This window comes from Prionailurus viverrinus, chromosome B4 (assembly GCF_022837055.1).
Source record: "Prionailurus viverrinus isolate Anna chromosome B4, UM_Priviv_1.0, whole genome shotgun sequence".
NCBI lineage: Eukaryota > Metazoa > Chordata > Mammalia > Carnivora > Felidae > Prionailurus > Prionailurus viverrinus.
In genome coordinates this window covers 8,381,566-8,398,770 of record NC_062567.1, presented here as the reverse complement: position 1 = coordinate 8,398,770, position 17,205 = coordinate 8,381,566, and the positions used below count along the sequence as shown (strand labels likewise).

Below are 17,205 nucleotides of genomic sequence, written 5' to 3'. Positions count from 1 at the left end.
CAGAGGAATTTCTTCCCCTAGGGAGTAAATAAATCAGAGACTGAACCACTTTATAGTGTGTCAGCCCCTTGGTGCAAATCGCCAGCAAAAGGACGACAAAAATTCTGCATCAGCTTTGAAAATGAACAGACCACACAGAACAAGTGCTTTACAAAAGGTCAAGTATAGGATAAACATTACAAATTCATTCCTTCAGAGCAGCCAGAGCAGTGGATTGGTCACACTCATGACTCAAAAGGAAATTCCATCCAGGACCACCAGCCACCTCCCAAAGTTAGTCACCCTGCACAGTGGGGGCCAGGAAGGGGGGTGGGGGGAGGGCATCCCATGGCCAGCACAAAAATGACCTCTAGGGAAAGTGACCTTTTCACTGGGGCTCTGGGAGATCTACTAAAGGTACTTACACTGAATTCACCCCCACTCCCTTGGTTGAAATCCATATGGAAGTCACCAAAAAAAACCAAAAAACAAAAAACAAATCAGAAGACCATAGGTACAGTCCAAAGCCACAGATTTTGTGACCACTTTGTTCTCAGCCTCTTCCCCAAGAAGGAAGGGGCTTCAGACCGATAACAGTCGACAAGGACACGAGGGTCAAGAGAGACCGTTTCTTTATAAATAAAATTTTCAAACTCACGGACATTAACACTCACCCGAAATAACTGGACAAGAGCCAGCCAGGAAAGGGCACGTTACTAAAACTGGCCCTCCGGCCTCCAAGAGGCTCAGCAGAATTATTCTTGCTGTGAGGAGAGGAGGAAGGAAGGGCTGGTTATATTGTGCCAACGTGCCGGGAGGCACATAACTAGGTCACGTTCCCACTCGGGCCTGCCTGCTGCAGGCGGGCATCTCGGTGGTGGCCGGTCCCACACCCCCTCCCATGCCCAGCATCTCTCAAGAGGCCTGAGGGAGGCACCTCTGGCCACACCCCCCACGGGGAGCAGGGCCGGGATGTTTCCGTAGCGCGTGACATCCGAAGGAGCCTGCCCCAAGAGCAGTGGTCTAGCACACATCCTGGGCTTGCAACGGCATGAAATACACACCCACAACGCACTGCAACAGCCTCCCGTCCACCCAAACCCTTCAACTCACTCGAGACCACACACAGTCCTTATCTCAGGAGCTGGTGCAGGGAGTCACCCAGAACCTGGACAACAAGCCCCTTGTCTAACCCGACGTGCCTGCGTCTTCCAGGTCCTGTGGAGTGAAACCCTCTCCAGGGCGGTACAGGTGCATCTCCGGCAGCTCCCTGGGATGTAAATCATGTAGCTTTAAGGAAAATATCCTTCACATCTGGAATCGCAAGCCTTACCTTTCTCCAAGGCTCAGAAAGCATTTTCCTCCAAACACAGAGCTTGTAGAACAACATGATGTGATTCGGGGAGCTTAGTACCACACTCACACTCATGCTATATCTCGAGACTTCCTCGGGTGGTGATGCTTTTCTTTTCAGAGCAGACAAACCTCCACGTTGGCACAGTTTATCTGGAAAACTGTTGGAGCCTCTAGCCCCAGGCGATCACAGAGCTGTTTATGAATACCTCGGGGGGCTCACAACTGTGCATCTTTCACAATTTGTTAATTTAAGAGGCACATTAGAGGAGAGGTGCTCCTAGCCAATCAGAAGCTCTCCTTGTACCTGTCTCTTAACAGCACACAACAGAGACACCAATACTGAGAGCGCCAAAGCATGTCCTGGGGACAGCAGGCACACCAGCACATTCCAGGGCTTGCTTCTTCCCTGCTTTTAACCAGTTTTACTTGACGCCATTTACTTGCACGCATAGGATTTAGAAGCTGGAGTCTGAGGGGAAAAGCTGAAGGCAAGAAAACCATGAGTTCGAGGCTAAACTCAGGTAAAATTCTACAGATACAAAGGCTTAGAAGTCTCTTCCTCCCAAAGCAGAGGGAAAAACCACCCAGTGTCCCAAAACAGTCTCCCAAAATATCCCTGAAGGAGCCACTGGATACAGACATCACCGGAGAGTGGACATCTCCTGAGAATCACTGCTCTAGGTATCGCCTGAAGCCACGCACAGAACACTAGCTGCACAAGAGATGCTAAGTGGCAGGTGCCTGTATCAGGAGAGAAACATCTGAGGTTTCTTCCCTGCCCCAAGAGGCTCCATTTCCTCGCTGTTTACTCATGAGAGCAACTTGCTACAGGAGGCAGGGGTGGGGGGAGGGCGAGGCAAGGGAAACAGAAGTATTATGGCCCAATTTTTAGAAATGAATAAAATCTTCCAGAACATTCTAAAGCATGCAGCTACTATTAATTGAGCAATTACTATGACATGGTAAGATACATACATATAACTTTTAGTAACAGCTTACAATGTCTTAACATACATATTTTTAAGCTCTCAGTGAAAGTTCGCTATTTTATATTACGTATACGTGTGTGTGTCAAAGCAAAGAAGAACGTCATCATTCTGAGAATAGTCACAATTGTGAAATAAAGTAGGTGAAGGTCAGGTTATCCTCTTAGTTCCTTATTATTTTATTAAAGTATTAAACCAGTCCATTGTAAACTGTACATAAAACTTCTTTTTCTGATCACTAATCAGAAATGACCAGCATTACAAAAGTCTAGGAAATACAGCAAGGCAAAAAGGAGAAAATTAAAGTTATCTGTCATTTCAACACCCAAGAGGTGACGACTCTCACTATAATTGATGTACATACTTCCAGCCCTCTGCCTATGCATATAATTACAAATGTTCCTCCACCAAATTGGGATCATGTCATTTGATAACTTATTTTTCACAATAAATGGTTTATCATTTATCCATGCCCTAAGATAATATCCTGCATCATGAGTCAAAGACTACGGAGTGTCACATTCTACTGATGTGCTATATTTTATAAATATTATTAACTGAGTTGTTTCCAACTGCCAATTACTACAGTAAATACTAGTAGATGGATAGAGAGATAAACAGATTTCATTTTCTTCATAAAAGCTTCATGGAGATATAATTCACAATTCACTGGTTTAAAGTGTACAACTCGGGGTGCCTGGATGGCTCAGTCGGTTAAGCATCTAACTCTTGATTTTGGTTCAGGTCATGATCTCACAGTTCATGAGATCGAGCCCTGCATGGAGCCTGCTTAGAATTTTCTCTTTCTTTTTTTCTTTCTCTCCCTCTCCCTCTCCCTCTCCCTCTCCCTCTCTCTCTCTCTCCCCCTCCAAATAAACTATAAAAAATAATAAAGTACATTTGGTGGTTTTAGTATATTCATAGAACTATGCAACAATCGCCATAATCAATTTTAGGACATTTTCATCATCCCCACCCCTCAAAACAACCCAGTACCCTTTTAGCAGCCACTTTCCACTTCCCCTCAAGCCCTTCTCCCCTTGCCCGAGGCAACCACTAATCTGCTTTCCGTCTCCACAGATGTGTCTGTTGTGGAAATTTGACAGGAAGGCAATAACACACTACCTGGCTTTTGGTAATTTATCCTAATGTTTTCAAGGTTCAACCATACTGTGGCACGTATCAGTACTCCATTCCTTCTTATGGCTACATATTACACCACTGTTTGGATACCCTACGTTCTGTTTATACACTCATCAGTTGATGAACAAAGTTTAGGTCTTTTCCTCTTTTTGGCTAATATGAATAAGGCTGCCCTGAATAGCCACGTACAAGGTGTGGACACACACTGGCAGTTCTCCTGGGTATACAACTAGGAGGAGAACTGCCCGCTCATATGGTAACTGCATTTTAACCTTTTAAGGAACTGCCAGCCTATTTCCCAAAGCAGCTGCACCATTTTACATTGCCACCAGTAGTGTGTGAGGGCTCCAATTCTCCACACTTTCACCAGCACTGATTACCCATCTTTGCATTACAGCCGTCCCAGCAGGCACGAAGTGACAGCTCACTGTGGCTCTGATATGCATTTCCACGTTGGCCAACAAATGAGCATCTTTTCGAGTGCTTATCTGGCACGTGTTTATCTTCTTTGGAGAAATGTGTATTCGGAGTCCTTGTCTACGTTCAGTTGGATTATATTTTAATTGCTGAGTGGTGTTTTAAAACATATTTGAGATTAGTTCCTGATCAGCTCTACAAAAAAAAAAATTTCCTCTTCTATGGATGGTCTTTTCATTGTCTTGATGGATATCCTTTGAAGCATGAAACTTTTTGGTTTGATGAAGTATTAATTTACCTATTTTTGTTGTTGTTGCTTCTGCTTTTGGTGTCCTATCTAGGAAACACTTCTTACTCCAAATAATGAATATTTACACCTCTCTTTTAAGTGTTTTATACTTTTAGTTCTGGTATAGAGGTCATGGATCCACCTTCAGTTAATTTTTGTATATGACATATATGAGCTAACAGCCCAAATTCATTATGTTGGATATCCAGTTGTCCCAGCATCATTTATCAAAAAGACGATTCTTACCCCCATTACACTGTCTTAGTATCCGTGTCAAAAGTCAGTAGACCATAAATGTAAGGGTTTCTTTCTAGACTCTCAATTCTAGTTCACTGATCTATATATGTCTGCTTTTATGCCAGCACCACACTGTCTGGATTACTGTAGACTTGTAATAAGTTTTGAAATCAAGAAGTGTGATTTCTCTGGGGCACCTGGGTGACTCAGTCAGGTGAGCATCCGTCTTTGGCTCAGGTCATGATCTCACAATTCGTGGGTTCGAGCCCCGCATCGGGCTCTGTGCTGATAGCTCAGAGCCTGGAGCCTGGAGCCTGCTTCGGATTCTGTGTCTCCCTCTCTGCCCCTCCCCCACTCATGCTCTGTCTCTCTCTCCCCAAAGAATGAATAAACATTAAAAAATATATAAAAAATAAATAAAAAGAAGTGTGATTTCTCCATCTCTGTTCTTTTTTTAGGACTATTTTGGGGTCCTCTGCATTTCCATATGAACTTTAAGACCAGCTTGTCAATGTTTGCAAAAAGGGCAGCTGGGATTGTGACAGCTACTATGTTGACTCTGTAGATATACTTAGGGGCTTTGCTATCTTGACCCTATTAAGTCTCCCAATCCATTAATACAGGATGCCTTTTTTTTTTAAACACTTTTTTTTTAAGGTTTATTTATTTTGGGAGAGAGGGATGGGGAGGGAAGGGCAGAGAGAGGGGAAGAGAGAATCCCAACAGCTCCAAGCCCAATGTGGGGCTTGAACTCACCAATCGTGAGATCATGACCTGAGCCAAAACCAAGAGTCAGACGCTTAACCCACCTGAGCCACCCAGGTCAGACGCCCCAAGATGTCTTTCCATCTATCTAGGACTTCATTAATTTCTTCCAGTGATATTTTGTAATTTACACTGAAGAAGTCTCATACTTCTCTGGTAAATTTATTCCACCTTTATTATTTTTGATGCTACTATAAGTGGAATTGTTTTGTTAATTTTGTTATCGGATGGTTCATTGCCAGAATATATGAATACATACCCAATTGATTTTGCATAACATTTATTTAATTCTGTATCCTATAGCTTTGACGAACTCATATTAGGACCAATAGATTTTTACTGGAGATTTTAGTGGAGTTTAGGATTTTCTCTCTATAAGATCAGGTCATCTGCAAACAGAGACATATTACTTCTTACTGCTTAAAATCTGGGGGCCTTTTTTTTTTTTTTTTGTGCCCAACTGTCCAGGCCAGCACCTCCAGTGCAATGTTCAACAGAAGTAGTGAGAGCAGACATCTTGCCCTAGTCCTGATCGGAGGAGAAAGCATGCATTCTTTCAACATTCAGTAGGATGTTAGCTCTGGAAGTAGAATTCCTAACTGTAATTTTTGTGGGAAGGTAAAAAAGGCTACTTTAGCATTCTGACCATTCATAAAAGTCCTAAGTATGCCTGTTTCCCAAAGCACGGTTTCCTCAATATTTACTTCCCTAAGTGAATTTCCACACTCTTTGTACTTATACTAAGTCGTAAAAGGACAGGGATGTGTTAAAGAACACCTCAGGTGACCGCAGTTCAAGAAGACTTGAAAGGGACAGGTTAAATGAAATCCAAAGCCTATGTCTGGTGAAATAAACACCTGCTAATGTAAAGCCCAAGCAGGGGACGTTAAGTTAAAGGCAATTTGACATTTCCCTGGGTTGTCAGTCAATTCACTGCAGAAAGGAAGACTTCATTCTGAGCCCATCCTGAAATTCTGTGTCAGTTTACCTGTTAGAATGTTCCCTGAATTCTCATTGCCCTACCCACCAAAATTAGTTCTGCCACAAACACTCTTCACAGCGCCTAAAAAAAAACACATTTGGGAAAATCTATTCTAATTGTATTTAAATCTGTAAATCCTAGAACAAAAGGGATTTGACAGTTACTTAATTTGATTATTTAGTCACACCAAATACTTCAGATCAAAAACTACACCCTGAAACCTGGATTATCCAGTTTGACCCCTAAACAAATTATATTAGAGCAACATCTTGGATAGCTGGGATACATATTCAGAAGTATAGGGGGGGAAATCTGGACTTGAAAAGACAGGACTTCAAATTCCAGATCTTTCTATTCCTAGCTGTGCATCTTTGGGCAAGTTACTTATCCTCTCTGTGCCAACTGCTAAAAATTTTTATTTTTTTATTGTTTTTTTAGTATTTATTTTTGAGAGAGAGAAAGAGAGAGACAAAGAGACAGAGCACGAGAAGGTGAGGGGCAGAGAGAGAAGGAGACACATAATTTGAAGCAGGCTCCAGGCTCCGAGCTGTCAGCACAGAGCCTGATGCGGGGCCTGAACCCACAAACCATGAGATCATGACCTGAGCCAAAATGGGATGCTAAACCGACTGAGCCACCCAGGTGCCCAACTGCTAAAAATTTTTAGAGGATGAAAACTTCTACGCTCCAAGGATGTTGTGAAGATTATACAACACACTATTCATAAAGTACTTAGAACACAGTAGGTGCTGTTACCACTAAGAACAGAAATATTTCTTAACTCAAGTGTTCAGGAAATGGGGATGTCCGATCCATTACAATTTCTGGTTTTCAAACTTTGGTGGCTGAAAATCCTTCAAAACACTATTTGTATTTTTTGCATCTATATGATGATAAGACAGTTCCATCTTCCATTTCACTTCTGGGTATTTCATAGGCGAGATCCCATGTAAGGTACCGAAAGGCATGTCAGGCTCATCCACAAGTAGTTTATAATCTGGAATAAGTAAGTGTGCCACGCACCATAAGGATTCATGTGCGTTACGATGACACAGTATCGCAGGGACAGACGGTGCAGGAGTTTGGGCTGACCACACAAAGAGGGACTCAGCGCATGTTATAAAACATGCTTTTCGCTAATAAATTCCAAGTAAGAGCTAAGGCAACTGCTGTTTGCCTGTTTTCCTTTAAAGGGTAGCGGAAGAAAAAAAGCCAATGTACGGCAAGCTTTACCTCGTATCCCCAAGTCCCCGGAAAGGCCACGTCTGCGCTCTGAAAAACTCGTCAGCAATGGCACGGCCAAACTCCTCGCTCCTCCCATTTCAGCATGCTCCTGACACAGGCTAATTGGCACATCTGAAATCGTCCGATGCACATGATGATGAAAACTGCCCAACACCGTGAAGGTGAACTCGGGCCGGTTCTGCGTGTGCGCCACACCACAGCCTTCCGATCGGACTGTGATTCTAATCAACGCTGAGAGGTCGGCTCCGTCCTCTTTGAAAGCTGGACAATGAGCCTCAAGACAATAGATTTTCCTCACTGTGAAAACTGGATCCACCTGACACAAGTTCCTGTCTCGGAAAGGTTAGCGCATTGGCAAGCAGGGGAAACCCAAGGGAGAGGAGGTCTAGCTGCTACATAGCAGAGGAGGGGAGCTCCTCCCAGATACCGGCGGGCGCTCCCCCCATAGCTGAGGCTGGACGCCTCCCATGCCCAGGCGCTGGGCTTGGCTGAGCCACTGGCTTTCCAGAAGGCAACACAAAACTTAATTAAGCAGTATCAAGTATCTATTATATGCATAAAACGTGCACACGCTCACAGGGCTGTCTGGAAAGCTCATCGAGCGATGACAGAAATCAATCCAACAAAAATTTAGCAGACGGGCTTCTACACTTGGTCTCCCGAAACGAAAGCAGCCCCCTGAGGCAGGAGAGCCAGGCTGCTGGCACCGAGGGACGCAGGCCACGTGGTAATAAGGCCTGCTCCCCTGTGTCCTGTAGCTCTGGACAGTAATGGCTCACGCACGGTGACTGAGCGCTTACTCTGAGGGAGGGCTGTGCTAAGAACTTTACCTCTTGTCAGTTCACTCAGTTCTCACAACAGCTGAGACAGGGTCTCCAGACTACCACACTCCTAGGCCTCCCTGAGAGCCTGATAAGCAATCAAAAGTAGGACAAGAAGAAGGAAGGTCTCAGTTATGTTTACTCATTTGGAAAGAGAGCCTACATGCATTTCTGTCCCTGAAGACGTTGAGCCTTTGTGGGGTTTTTTAAATTTTTTTCAATGTTTATCTTTCAGAAAGACAGAGCACGAGCGGGGGGGGGGGGGGGGGGGGGGGGGAAGGACACGAATCTGAAATAGGCTCCAGGCTCTGAGCTGCCAGCACAGAGCCCCACACGGGGCTCCAACTCATGAGCTGTGACGTCATGACCTGAGCCGACACTTAACTGACTAAGCCACCCAGGTGCCCCAAGGTTGAGCATCTGTGATCCCAGAGCCATCATGAAAAGAGGCCTCTGCACACAAAAGCTCTGTTTACACTGAATCCGGCCACCTTTTGCCGTGTGGCCCTGGGGAAGGCCCCCAACCATCCAGGGCCTCTGTTTTCTCAACCCGATCAAAGAACAAGATGTACTTCACAAGGCCCTCTCCAGAGTCAACATTCTGAACCTTGAAAATCCAAAACGTCCCTTCATCTGCTCAAAGGCCACGTGAAGACTGTGTGATACAGACTCAGGCTGAGCCTGGTTACCTGAGGAACCTGACAAATGACATGTTTCATCAAAAACAAAACCAAAAAAAAAAAAAACCACACCACAACCACGGCATGTTTTTCACTTCTTCCTACTACCCATTTAAGAAATGCTACCCAGGATTTCTCCTAGAAAGATGCAGGATTGGGGCACCTGGGTGACTCAGTCAGTCAGTTAGCACCCAACTGCGGTTCAGGTCATGATCTCACAGTTCGTGGGTTCAAGCCCCGCGTCAGGCTCTGTGCTGGCAGCTCAGAGCCTAGAGCCTGCTTCGGATTCTGTGTCTCTCTGTCCCTCCACCGCTCACATGCTCTGTCTCTCTCTCAAAATAAATAAATAAACATTAAAAATTTAAAGAAAGAGAGATGCAGGATTTTCTCACATTTGTCCAAGTCTGGCTCCAAGCACACCAGGGAGAGGGCAGCATTAATTCTGTGGCTTCATGAGGTGCTGGGCCCATTGTTGGTGTTCCGTGTATGTACAAAAGTGACCTCCTTTGCACAACTGTTTTGAAGGTACAGCTAGTTCTTTTCACTTCCCCCTCCTTTTTATTACCCTAAAGTCTAAAGAAAAGATGAAGGCCTTCAATTAAATCAAAATGGAAGAAATACATAAAATGCACCTGTGACTTCACAAGGCACTTACCTTTAATTGTTTTCACCTGAACCTCAAACCGCTCATTTTAAACCAAAAGAAATGGGCAAATGACCAGCTGGTTGATTATATCATTACCAAATACATGAGCCTTACCTTAGCTAAGAAATGCTCTTTAAAAATGCGCTGATTTCGATGCACCGTGATAAAAATCAATCCATTTTATGAAAGCAATAATCGCATGAAAAGCCAAAGTGCCATTATGTTATCTGCTTCATAAAAGGAAGGATTCTTCAGGCTTTCTGTTGTCAAACTGAATAATTATGACATAAAATGGGCCACAAGTGTGACTGAAGCTTCGCAGCATTACAACGCCGATCTCACACTTGAAACCAGGTATCGGCTTAATTGGCAGCTGGAACAGCATTACAATACGTGCTCTGCTGGTTTCGGGGGTGAGGAGAAAAGGGTTTCACCTGATCTGAAATGAGACCTGCCTCCTCACCACCCTGCTCCCAACCCACCCCCACTTACAGTTGCCCAGGCCAAACACTCACTTGTTCCCATTTGGACCCCTCTCCCAGCATTCCTTGCAATGCCAGCCCACAGACACTGTGGGTGCATGGCCCGTGAACTGTAACATCAGAGAAGAAACCACATGAGCCCATGCCTCCGTTTTTCTCTAGCTCTGCGGGGCCGTGTAGCAAATATCATGAAAGAGTACCTTCTAAGACCTCCTTGAGGAAAGGAGCGGTTGTGACCTTTTCATTTTTGTATCCATACGGCCTATAATATCCTAGGGTGTACGTGTGTGTGTGTGTGTGTACATGTGCATGTTGCACATTTAACTACATTCTTACTTCTTTTCAGCTTGACACTCCAAATATTATTTCTGGCTGCACTTTGATTCATCAATTAAGAGGAAACCTAGCAATCCCTGCCCTTCATAGGCAAGGACAACATCTCAAAACACCCTTTTTTTCTTCTTTTTGCCTTTTTTCAAAGTTCTCCTAAAGGATTTATGCTGACCCATTCACTTTAGGACACATTTTTGAAAGCTGTCAACCTGGGAGTGAAAGGTGTCATACTTGGCCATGAATCTGAGTGGCAAAAATGGGCCCAAAATGAAGTGATTTCAGCTAACATTTATTGAGCACTTACTATACCCTAGGAATTATGCAAAAAAACAAAAAACAAAACAAAAACAACTTACATACCTCAGCTCACCAAAACCTCTTAGCAATCTCAGACAATGTGTGCCATTGTTATCTCCATTCTCTGAATTACAGAGACTCCACATTCCACACACATAAGGCTGGTGGGTAGGAGAGCCAGGAATCAGGCCTAGGGAGGGCTGATCCCCATCCACAGACCATGACCTACTTATAAGATCCATTATGTTGTGATGTCAGCACTGGCGGCCAGGAAGCTGGCCACATGAAGATTGAGCGCTTTGCAGACGTTGTGCCTAAGACGGCCAAGAATTTTAGGCAGCTCTGCACTGGAAACTTCGGGAGAGTCCCTTGGCTCAAGTATGCGGTAAATTGGAGAGGCTTATGATTACCTATCCTCATTCCAAATCTCTTTCTTTTGGGTTATAGAAAAGATGGGGTTCTGATGGGATACCAAGGGGAGCACCTTCCCCAGGATCATAAAGGATTTCATGATTCAGGGTGGGGATTTTGTTAATGGAGATGGTACTGGAGTCACCAGTTGTTTGTTTGGAGACAGCACACGTGTGTGCACGCACACACACAAGTGAGGGCAGGGCAGAGGGAGAGGTAAGGAGAGGGTCTTAAGCAGGCTCCACACCCAGCGCAGAGGCTCACGACCGTGAGATCATGACCTGAGCCACAATCAAGGGTCCAATGTTTAACCAACGGAGCACCCTAGAGTGGCCAGTATTCACCAGGGGCCATTTGCAGGTGAAATTTTCAACTTAGACACAGCTCCAGGCCTGCCTTCACGGCAGACAGCGGTCCCAGTACAAATGGCTGCCAGGTCTTCATCACCTGCTCTAATTGTGATTGGCTGGATGGGAAGCAGGTGGTGTTTGGAAACATCATTGGCAGGCTAGTGGTGCGAAAGATTGAGAATGTTCCCACAGGCCCTAACAGTAAGCCCAAGCTGCCCGTGATGACCTCACAGTGCAGGGAAATGAGGTGCAGAACGAAATTGCTCAGGCCTTCCCTTGCTCTCGGTGACGCTCTTGAGTAAGATAATCTGCACTGTCCCCCTGTTTGCTTCCCTGTCTGCTGCCGCCCCATTTGAGCAAGAGACCTTGGAAGTGTCACAGATTCAGAACCCAAGATTTTCTGTTTAAGTTTTCAACTGTAAATTAAGCTGTTAAAAAAAAAATCCATTATAATGCTGAGAAAGCCTGCAGGCCACAGCATTTTAGGAACACCTCAAATTTTTGCAAAGTAGTGCCTCAGAGATTTTTTTGTAAGTTTATTCATTTATTTTTTTTTTAATTTTTTTTTCAACGTTTATTTATTTTTGGGACAGAGAGAGACAGAGCATGAACGGGGGAGGGGCAGAGAGAGAGGGAGACACAGAATCGGAAACAGGCTCCAGGCTCTGAGCCATCAGCCCAGAGCCTGACGCGGGGCTCGAACTCACGGACCACGAGATCGTGACCTGGCTGAAGTCGGACGCTTAACCGACTGCGCCACCCAGGCGCCCCTATTCATTTATTTTGAGAGAGAGAGAGAGAGACAGAGAGAGAAAGAACATGAGCAGGGGAGGGGCAGAGAAGAGGGAGCGAGAGAACCCCAAGCAGGTTTCACACTGTCTGCACAGAGTTCGATCCTTCGAACTGTGAGATCATGACCTGAGTCAAAATCAAGAGCCAGATGCTTAACCTGACTGAGCCACCCAGGCGCCCTGAGATTTGTTTACATACCCAAAAATATACGCCCGTACCTGAGTAGTGTTTACCACTCAGGATATCACAATACAGCATTTCCCCAAGTATCCGATACCTTTAGTATTCAGTAAATTTTTTTAACCAGTAACCCTAAGAAAAGTTGAATCAATCAGTAAAACCCCTTTGACATCAGGCTGAAAGCGTGGAGGGGAAAATTTTATAATTAAAAGGGGTCAGACTAGCTATGTAACTCGCAGAACCCAGTGCAAAATGAAAATGAGGAGGAAGGGGGAGGGGAGTCCTTGTTCAAAGAATATTGAGAATTTCAAGAAAGAGGGAGAAGCCCACGTAACTGTGTGACTGTGAAGCTCGCACACCCGGAAGCTGGCCCCAGAAGGCATCGGTGCGCAGGACCACAGAGGTCACTCTGGAGTCCAAAGGAATGAGGCCTCTTCGGCTGCGAAATGGCCTGTGAGCTCAGCTGCGTGTGTCAGATGCCTTCTCCAGAAGGAAACGCATGCAAACTCAGAACCTCAGACTGGAATGTTAAACAGCTTGGCTCCTGCTATCTCTGGATGTGAACTCAATACAAGATAAAGCCTCGCTGCTTCTTTAGGCTGAGATGTTGCCTGTAACAGCGGGAAAGGTCATCTTGCATATAAATCATTAGAGAAACAGATTTCAAAACATATCCTGAAGAGAAACAATGAGTAACATCGCATAGCACACTGGCACGTCTTCCTTAATACAGCAGGTGTTCAAAACTTTTAATATTTCCATTAAATATTGGCTCCCTCCCGATATTTTCCAACTAGTGAAAATATAAAGAAATCATCTGAGTTACGTCATATATGATGAGGCCTTGAGTGCACAGTTAGAAATGACTTTAAAATTACCAAGCCCTGAGAAAAAGTTAAGTCTCATCTAATAAACTTTTGAAAAGCACTTAGAATACTTTGTAACAAGAAAGGGGAAATAGTTAACATTAGTGGGATCTGAGCAAAAACAATTTTTAAAAAATTTCAGTGAGGAAAGGAAACTGAGTTGGGAGTAAACAATGTAACAATATCTGTCCCCTACTAGCTGGACAGCCACTAGGTAACCAGCTCAACACCAGCTCATGTAGGAGGGACAAGGAAAGAGATCATACTGTGCGCATCTTAGCCATTTCAATTAATAAACCAGATTTGATCTGAATGTTGGGATATCTGCCTGAATTTTGCATGACCTTTTGCTAATGGATACCTAAGCTATACATGATGTGTATTTTGTAAGTTCCAGAGAACACTACATTTTGTTTGCCAGAGCCCTGGGGTGAGCACTCTATTTTTTTCTTTTGCAAACAGTCTAATTTGAAATCTCAGGGTTTCCTGGGTGTGTTAAAAGTTATTTTCAGGGTGCCTGGGTGGCTCAGTCAGTTGAGCTTCTGACTTTGGCTTGGGTCATGACTTTGCAGTTTGTGAGTTAGAGCCCCACCTGGGCCTACTGCTGTCAGTGTGGGGCCCACTTCAGATCCTCTGTCCGCTTCTCTCTCTGCCCCTCCCTCTCTCTCTCTCTCTCAAAAATAAATAAAACATTGGGGCGCCTGGGTGGCTCAGTCAGTTGGACATCCAACTTTGGCTCAGGTCATGATCTCACAGTCCGTGAGTTCGAGCCCCACGTCGGGCTCTGTGCTGACAGCTCAGAGCCTGGAGCCTGTTTCAGATTCTGTCTCCCTCTCTCTCTGACCTTCCCCCATTCATGCTCTGTCTCTCTCTGTCTCAAAAATGAATAAATGTTAAAAAAAATTTTTTTTAATAATTATTAAAAATAAATAAAACATTTAAAAAATTATTTTCTTCATTTAACCAGTACAGAAATAGCAGCCCAATCACAAAACGGATCCTTAACCTGTAAATCAGTTATTAGGCCCCATCCTCTGGGTACAGATGTTCCTGAGGAGCACGAGCCAGGTCACAGATCCCCAAGTCCCTGGCTCCTCACCCACACACTGAACACAATACGACTTCCCAGCTCCAGCACAAAGGCACGGCCTCCAACACATCCCTGAAGTGAGGTGAAGTTCTGGAGACTCAACGGCAACGGTCATGATACACAGGGCACACAAGTCTCCCTGCCAGCGCCCCCGGGAAAATGCCAAGTGGTGCAGATTCCTAGGACACACCCCGGAGAAGCCTGCTCCACCTCAGTCTGAGCACTTGTGAAGCTTCCAGAAGCTTCTTCAGCCAGAAGAAGTTCAATCTCTGTCCTGTGACTCATGAATCACGTGACCTGGGGCCAGTCAGCTCTCCTCAACTGTCAAACAGTACGTAACACACAGGGTTAGTGACAAATTAAATGGTCAAGTGTCCAGCCAAGTATCCCTTGCCTAGCAGATACTGAAATACGGTAGCCATTATTATTCTTTTTCAAACCACCTCCACACCTTCGCATGAATGCCAGCCTTGGCAACCTCCTCAGAAAATCTAGTACTTTCAGAAAGTAGGTGTTGGCAAAAGAAAAAAAAAAAAACGCACATTTTTTTCACTCAGGAGGTCTGGCCCAGGTACCGAGAACAAAGAAAACTTTTACCTCAAGAGTCAATAAATCTGGGACATTGAGACAAAGGGTTTGATAGATTCTGAGGGGGGAAACGTCAGGGGAATACTACTGTGCATGCCCAGAAAGTTCTCATCCTATCCTCAGTTCTGCAGACATCACAGCTTCTGAAGAAAAATGATGCAGTTGATTACTACAGCCACGGGTTCGTCTTTGGATTTTAGACACACTGGCCTGCAGGAAAAAAAGTCATAAAGCCCTTAAAGGCCCGATTTGCAAGGGAAAGATGAAAAAAGCCAACTATGAAAAAAGCCAACTACGCCTTGCTTCCATGAGTAATCTCAAGACTACCAACAAGCCATGTCTGAGGTGAGATATCTCAAGAAGGAACAGAAAATAGTATTTAAAAGGACAGCACAGGACACAGCTAATTGTGGTGCCCAACCAACAGAGCGGATAATGATGCAAACATCACTGATATGTAGCGTGGGGCCATCCTACTGAGGAAGACTCTGGTTTCAGAGCCTGACAACTCGTTTCCTTTCCCGGAGCACAGTCCCGATGGCGGCCAACAGAAAGAACCTGCCAACAGGCTAAGGGAGGAAGCCAGGAAAAGCCCCACAGATTAAAAGTTCACTCCAGCTAATCCACCAGTGAGTAATCCACATGCAGAAAAGTGGTGACCATCTAGAGAGACGAAATCCAGAGGGGGGACAAAATTGGGACAGAACATCCCGAAGAGCTTATCAGTAATGAAAACATTTAGGAAAGCCAGCTTCCTGAGCAAGTACTGAGACAACTTCACGACTCGGGATTTTTAAAACTGAACCAAACACACCCTCCATCTGTTGCTCAGTGTGCAAGGTTACTGTGGGCGATTCAGGGACGTCACATGTGGGAGATGTCCCCTGCTCTCAAAGAGCTGGCAGTTCCAGCAGAGAAAACTCTCGCCAAAGAAAAACCTTGGAACAACGGACCCTTCGCAGTCTAAGCCCAAGACTGAAGAACAGGGACAGAGAAGCCCCCAGTGGGCTGCTTATGTCCAGGGCCTCTCGACGGAAGAGATTGGACTGAAGCAGAACCCTGCGGAACCAACGGGAAGGTGATGGAAGCAGGAGACACCACAGGAGCAGGGCACAGAGACTAGAATACGGCTGCATACATTTAGGACACGGGGGACAGCATCTCACATCTGCCGCCAAAGCCCCAGCTGGTACAGCAGCAGCCACATGTAAGAGCTTAACAGCCGTCTATTAAATCAGTACGTGACAGTGGTGCCTGGGTGGCTCAGTTGGTTAAGCCTCCAACTTTGGCTCAGGTCATGATCTCACAGTCCGTGAGTTTGAGCCCCACGTCGGGCTCCATGCTGACAGCTCAGAGCCTGGAGCAAGCTTCAGATTCTGTGTCTCCCTCTCTCTGCCCCTCCCCCACGCGTGCTCGGTCTCAAAAATAAACATTAAAATAAATTTAAATTTAATTTAAATTTTAAAAAAAAGAAAAAAATCACATGTATTTACTTAAAAACCAAGTCAGTGCCCCTTTTCTTATCACCTGTAATATGCAACATGCCTTGTAGCTCCTGTTTTTTTACAGCACGACCCCACAGCAAGCTGGAAAGGTAGGTACTGTTATCCCCACTTAAATATGAGAAAACAGAAGCTCAGAAAGATTATACAATTTGCTGAAGTCTCATAACTCCTAAATGGCAGTTAGGATTTGCACTTCCTTAATCGAATCAAAGCCAGGGCTCCATTTACTCCACGTATCCATTCATTTACTCAACAAACACTGATGAAATGGGGGGCATCTCATTTGAGCCAGTGGCCTCCACACAGGCTCCTGATGTGGGGCTTTGCCAGCGAGCCCCTGTAGGGACACAGGAGCCCCCACTCTGCTCTCAGGTCTCTGGATGCGGCTCCCTCTCCCCCACCTGGGGACCCCCACGGCCAGGGAGCCACAGCATGGCCAGAGGAAAACCCGCAGAGGCAGCAGCGGTGTTCCCAGCTCTGAATTCTCTCCGGAGCTCACCTTGCACACCTACAAAGTGCATCACTGAGGCTCCAGGAACATAAACAACAGCTGAAGTGAGAAACCTCTAACGCGGACGGTTTCTTCTCTGGTTACTTTCATCACGTTGATGGGGATGGTACGGTGCCTCTCATGTTCACTGTCACCATCAGCAGGGATAACATGACATCCACACTCTAGATGTGGTCCAGACCAACTGTGGGACCTCAGGCAGCCCACCAATGAGAGCCGCCTGGCCGGTATCCCTTCAAGTTAGAAAGACCTCA

The 17,205-nt window shown here is 45.3% G+C and overlaps 1 protein-coding gene and 1 pseudogene across 2 annotated transcripts in view; one reads left to right on the top strand and one right to left on the bottom strand.

The window, feature by feature from the left end:
• CAMK1D (calcium/calmodulin dependent protein kinase ID) overlaps positions 1-17,205 on the bottom strand; it is a 507,758-nt gene that overhangs the window by 404,238 nt on the left and 86,315 nt on the right. The gene's annotated exons all lie outside the window — the stretch shown is intronic.
• On the top strand, positions 7,524-11,744 carry LOC125171137 (peptidyl-prolyl cis-trans isomerase H-like; annotated as a pseudogene).